The sequence below is a fragment of the Anas platyrhynchos genome, chromosome 1 (assembly GCF_047663525.1).
Source record: "Anas platyrhynchos isolate ZD024472 breed Pekin duck chromosome 1, IASCAAS_PekinDuck_T2T, whole genome shotgun sequence".
NCBI classification, from domain to species: Eukaryota; Metazoa; Chordata; class Aves; order Anseriformes; family Anatidae; genus Anas; species Anas platyrhynchos.
Window position 1 is genome coordinate 70,874,048 of NC_092587.1, and position 6,236 is coordinate 70,880,283.

Here is a 6,236-nt window from a genome sequence, read left to right on the forward strand (position 1 = left end):
TATAGTTCACTGGTTGGTGGCTAAATGTGTGCCATTAATGAATGCATAAACCCCTTTGACCCTGACTTTGATTTATATTATTTGAACTGAGCACTTCTTCCCTGAGACAACCCTCACAGCACAGATTAGCTCAGATGCATTGACCTTCTAGCAATGATCCCAGCCTTCTCTGATAGAAAGCACCCAGAGCTGTCAGGCCATGAATGTTAGTATGTGGTTTATAAATGTGGCTATGCCCATTGCTGCTGGCCTTCTGTGGTTTCTCTGTCTTGAATGAAAGAGGAAAGTGAAAACCCCAAAACAATAACAGTAGAATAAAAATACAGTCAAGCAGTGATGGCAAAGGCTGGAGAGATGAGGAGGAAACTTCATCCAACAGCTCATTTGACACCGATCAATATATTTCATTTGCCTACATTAAAATAAATTGATGTTTCAGTCAGCTCTCTCAGGCTCCTTGTGTAGTCCCTAGAGTGTCCGTCTGAATCACAGACTAAGAAAGATGTTTTACATTAGATGACATGAATATATCCTTCAGTATCTGCTTGTTTGAAGAACCGATGGTTCTACCAACTGTTGGTAGCTCTGCCCATATCTGGCTCTCCTGTAATGAGGATTGGAATAGTACACAGCTGACAAGAAGAACTAATATAATGAAGAAGGACTACTGTTTATAAGCTGTGGCATTGTCTGTCATTTCCTTTCAAATCTGTGGGCAGAACTCCAGTTAAATATGTAGAAAGTCACTTGCCTGCATAACTAATACATCCCCTGGACACCATGAGTACCTCCTGAAAATGTTCTCCAATACATGTATTCCCCAAAGTGGGAGAAATAGAGAAAAGAGTTCTCATCACCAGTGATTGCAAATGAATTCAGATTTTATAAATGGCAATAATCAGGGGAAAACAAACAAACAAACAAACAAAAAAAAAAAAAAAAAACTTTCTGAACTAGGAAAACTTGTAGAGATCTGCTAGTCCAGAGAGGCTGATGAATGAAAGGACTGGTTGGCATACAAAGTACAACATAAAGGCAGCTATTAAAATTCTCTTCCACCAAGAAGCCAACAAAAACAGTGACTGGAAATAGTTCAAAAGCAAGTCAGAGATTTCTGAGCAGACTTCTCCATGTATAGTAGGCTTAAGTTTGCACAGTGTTTGCTGACGCAGCAGAGTTTCAGCTACAGTGACTCTGGATTCTGCATAGGTTGTAGGAATGGTCCTCAAGGCAAAGGGGCAGGCTCTTACAACTAATTCTGAGTGAGCGTAACTCCCCAGACACTAGGGAAAGGCTGGGGTGGTTTACTGCCAGGCTTGGCTGGCCTGGTTTCTAATCTGGGACTTCCTGCTAGTACAACCACGGGGTGGCTGAAAACTATGTCAAATGTGTTTGTGGTGCTTGCTGGCTCTGCTAACCTTTCTAAAAAGTGCATGCTTTGCATGACATTATGCTGACTTCTGTGGAAAGCTTAGATTGCTGAAAACAAAGTCCTCTCTTTTATTAACAACAACAAAAAGTACTGAAAAATAAAAGCAGTTATGACTGCCACAGCATCTGAGAAGCCTGTTATTTTGGGGCCATATGGTTAAACTTTCCTCTTTTGGTGGATTTTTCATCTGGACTTTATTTTGCATGTAATACTATTCCTTTTGTTCTCACTAGGGAAGCACTGAACAGCCACAGTTGAAATGATGGCTCCTAGCCCTAGGAGCCTGGCACAGGTACAGTGACGCAGTAGTGGCAGGGCTCTGTCAGTAACAGGAGATGTCCCAAGGCATGGGAGAGAGGGGGGTAGGAAGCTTTTTAGAGAATAATTGGGATCACTCACTGCTCTGCTCTATCACACTCTGCTCCCAGCTCCCTGCTCCTCGCAGAGCAGCCACCCTGACACCTCAGTGCAGTGCAGCAGAGGGAGCCCCATCACCAGCAACTCCTGCACCCCACTTGTGAGGGCTGGCTGCTCTGCTTGGGGAGGGGAGCCAGGCACAGCTCGTAGTCCCCAAGGACTCAGACAAGGCACAGCAGGTCTGACAACAGCAGCCAGGCACAGGCAAGAGTCCCAGACTGCCAGGCAGGGCCATGGTGACGAGATGGGTCCAAAGTCAAGCTCAGAAGTCTGCCTGTGGATCTGGGGCAGGGTGTGGGTAAGTGGCCAGGCAAAGGCAGGGCTGTGCTGCAGCTGCAGCCTAGCTCCAGCAAGGGCTGAGGACATGGCTCTCAGCTTAAACACAGTTCCCAGGAGAAGTGGGGGCAGCCCTGGTGAGACATCTGCTAGCTTTGTCTCAGAGAGCTCTGTTAAAGGGCAGGCAGGAGCTTATCAGTGTTGGTCCAGAGTCCAGGCAGCCCAGTTTCACAGGGTGGAGATGAATGCAGTGAGGGCCCTGACAGTTACTTTAAACCCTGCAGGAAGAACACTGTGTAATGGAGGGTGTGATTAGATTGCTTAGTCTAGGGAAGGCATGAAGATACTTTTGCTTATACCCTGCCTTTTCTCAGTAATGGCTGTGCAAACAGAAACTGGTGATGTTTTAGAGGATGAGCTGAAAGTTCTGCAGAGGTCAGAGTCAATAGTTAAAGATGTCAAGCTACAGTTAAAGATGTCATACTGAACTGAGAGTAAAGTATATGGTGGTTTAATGTAAGAGGGGCTATATGGTCCCTACTAACAGATCAATGAGAACAGTTAACCTTCAGGTTTGTACAATAGGTTCTGGAGATGTTTTCACATCAAGTGCTCTTCAGAGGCAATAGCACAATAAGAGTGTATTTTCAAAGGTATCTAAATGTTTGATCTTTGACAACACCATGCCTCTAGTGATACAATATTGAAATGCAATGCTCCTAAGTCACCGTATTCCCACAGAAAAAAAGAAGTACAAGTCTGTTGAGAAGGAACTACCCATTAGATTTTGTTTACGCACATGCGTAAAAATGCTTACAGAGAATCTCCTTTCCCCAGGAGAAAGCTCCAACATACATCCTGTCTCCTATATTTACCAGGTCTGATAGAGTGGTTAGATCTGCTAAGGGTTTGGTTTTGCAAGGAAGCTTTCATAATGATCAGAAATTATGTTAAGCTGATTAGCCTTCCTTTGTTACCAGTGTCTCTAAAGAAATGCTTCCCGATGCTCTTTACCTCTCTTACTGGTTCCAGCTCCATCTGAGCCTTGGCATGCTTATCCATGTTCCTACGTGCTTGTATTACTCCCAGATAGCCTGTCCCTGCTTCCACATTCCGTGTATTTCCTTTTTGTGTCTCAGCTTAGCCTGGAGGTCAGTTTTCATCCATGCTGGCCTTCTGTCATGACTGTTCCACTTTCTGCACACTGTAACAAGCCATTTACAGGCTCTGAGGAAGTTGTGCTTGATGATTAGTTCTCTGGGGCTCCTTCTGCCTGCAGAGCAGTTTCATATATGATCCTGCCAAGCAAGAACCTGAGCAGACCAAAATCTGCTTTTCTGAAGCCCCTGCAGTCACCAGAGCTGTGCTACAACACATTTTAGTGGTTGGATTTGTGTTTGCACAGTCCATCTGCACTGCTCGTTTGCTAACCTGGTAAGTGTATGGGTCTGTGCTTGTATCAGTGTTGGTATCTACATCTGAATGTCAAGGGCTACATGTGGAACTGGGTGCTGAATTGAGAGGTGTGGGTTTTTGACTGAAAGGGTGCAGAACCCCTTTGCTGCATTCCAAGGAATGTGGTTTGGAGGAGGGAAAGGAGGGGAATGACAGCCCTGCAATCCATCACCAGAGCTTTCGCACATCATTGTACTATGAAGTGGCATACACAAGGGCACTGTGTTTGTTGTGATGGGAATGTTAATGATATGATGATGATATTTGCCCACCTGGAAAGTTCTGGCCACCTGTTTACATGATCATCTGTACCAGCAGTTGGAGTAGAGCTGTGACCTTGGCACATCATAAGCCCAGGTGCCAACAGCTGGGAAGACTGAAATCGAGGGGCAGCTATGTAGCAGACCAGGTGTCTGGGATCAGCTGCTGGAGGGACCCACCTTGTACATATACATGTTCCCACTGGTGGACTTCCATTCTGCTCACCAGAGAGGGGAGCAGGTGGAGGCCTATGGTGCTGTTTACATTCACGTGAGTGCTTTGAAAGTCTGTCTGTGAACTGTGTGGCCACCCCTGTATATATATATATGTAGTATGTATATATATATATATATGTGGTGTAAGCATGTGCTCTGCATGCTTGCTGGGAATACATTTTCAGCTTCCCTGCTGGTTGGACCTGGGGACATGGATCTGCAGCAGCTTCACCTCTTAGGTTGTTCCTTCCTTGAAATCTCTGCTGGGGAAATGACTTTCCTTAAAAGCAGATTGCATTCTGACTTTTTACTTCATAACAGGAATGTATTCCTAACAGATTTTTAATTTTCAGAGACTTTTTTTTCTCTACAGAAGTAAAAGAAACTCTATGCATAAGGCTGGCTGTGACTCTATGTTAAAGGTATACAAGCATACAGATTTTAAACAGAAATATGCATACTGATATGAATGCAGCATGAATGGAAATGTGTGTGTGAAGGCACCAGAAGAAACAGCAGAACAAGTGTTAAAAGAATGGCCTGTATTGACAGTGAATACCAATGATCCCAGGACACTGCTCACTTTACTGTTCTTCAATAGACAATCCTGTTCAGTTTAACTCTACAGAGTGTGGGCCCCTTGCAAGCCTCTGCTCTTCTTCTCATTCATTAGAATGAAAAGGGCCTTTCCTGAAACCCAAATCCTCTTTCCTCCTCCATTCACAGCTCCCCTCTGCCGTCTCCCCTTAACTATGGCAAAGGGATCAATGGCTACAAAGATTAGGAATTAATCTAGGACAGTAGCCAGAAAGAAAATGGAAGGCAAATCTAAATCCCAAGTTAGCAGGACCAAGCAATTACTATGGCATCACCCTTTTGCTTCACAGTCTGGCTACGTCTGCCTCCATACACTTCAGGCAACTCTCTTGATCATTTTCTATTTCTTTATTTTGAGTTCCCAAGGCTATATTCTGCCTTCCTGCTGTAGTGACAGGAAAATAAATGGTATTTGTGATGTGCTGTACAGGCTGTAGAGTCTTCTGCAGGCAAGTTGTCTATGCTACAGAGCATGGGTCTTTGTGGCTTGAGAGAAATAAGTTACTTCTCAGTTATACTGCCTTGCACTATATCTCTGGTTATCAACACAGGCTGTTGTTTCAACTGTTCTGATGCTTGGACTCACCCGTTTCCACTCATACTTCCCTCATACCAGCCAATTTTCCTGTTGCAGCTCTCTGAAAGCTGACTCAATTTACTGAGGAGTCAGAGGAATACCAGTCAGAGCAAACAAGGAGGCATTTTGGCTGGAAGTAGAGGACCACAGAGAGAAAGAGGTACGGGGTTACATTTTCAGCAGAAGCAAGAGGTTACATCTGCTCAGCCATTTTTTCAGTAGTTTCTAACTTTCAGCAAATGTCTTTGTATTTATAGCTAGAAACACTCACTGCCCTGAGAGAAGACCGCTGTTCCTGGACGCCTCGATAAAGCAATTCCTTCCGTCTCACCCAGCTGTGCTACTTTACATAAACAGGTTCTGTCTGAAGAAGTTGGTGAGGAAGTCAACTACTCTGGGCATTTGTGTTTGCAAAATATTATTCCAACAAGCAGAATACACACAGTAAAGTTTCTTTGCTTTTACTGAGGAGACCACAGACCCTCCTTAAGTGTATTTCAGAGCAATAGTACATGCTTGCCAGGGCTGTATTTGCAGCTTCTTTCTGCTTGCAGTCCTTCACTTTCATTTCCCCCTTTCATGCTGTTACACTGTTCCAAAGCTGTAACCAGGAAACTCCTCTGCTCACATAGTTCACATTTCTAAGTGGATTAATGTGCAAATGCATGTTTTCACAAATTGGCTGAAAAACAGAAGACAAATAAACATAAGCAAATGACTGAAAGGTTTGCCAGTTTCATTATTATTTTCTACTGTGTGGCATTGGCAATAGATTGCTGACTCACTGCTTATTTTCTACTTTATCAGTCAGATTTAAACCTACATTAAGTATGAATCCGAGTTATATTATCTCTGACAACCTGTTGACAACCTGGGAACGCACGTATATATGCATGTCTGGGACACAAGCCAGCCCAGAACCACCAATGCACATTTCTGAAACTAGAGTTGATAAGGTACACTCCTCTTTCTACCCCTCCTTTTCTATTCCTTTATTTAAATAACT

At 43.9% G+C, this 6,236-nt stretch overlaps 1 long non-coding RNA gene across 1 annotated transcript; it reads left to right on the top strand.

The window, feature by feature from the left end:
• Positions 1–3,386: 3,386 nt before the first annotated feature.
• LOC119718057 (uncharacterized) lies at positions 3,387–5,954 on the top strand. The gene is made up of 3 exons (XR_005268659.2): positions 3,387–3,559; positions 5,288–5,390; positions 5,488–5,954. It is a non-coding gene; the product is annotated as an uncharacterized lncRNA (long non-coding RNA).
• Positions 5,955–6,236: the final 282 nt, after the last annotated feature.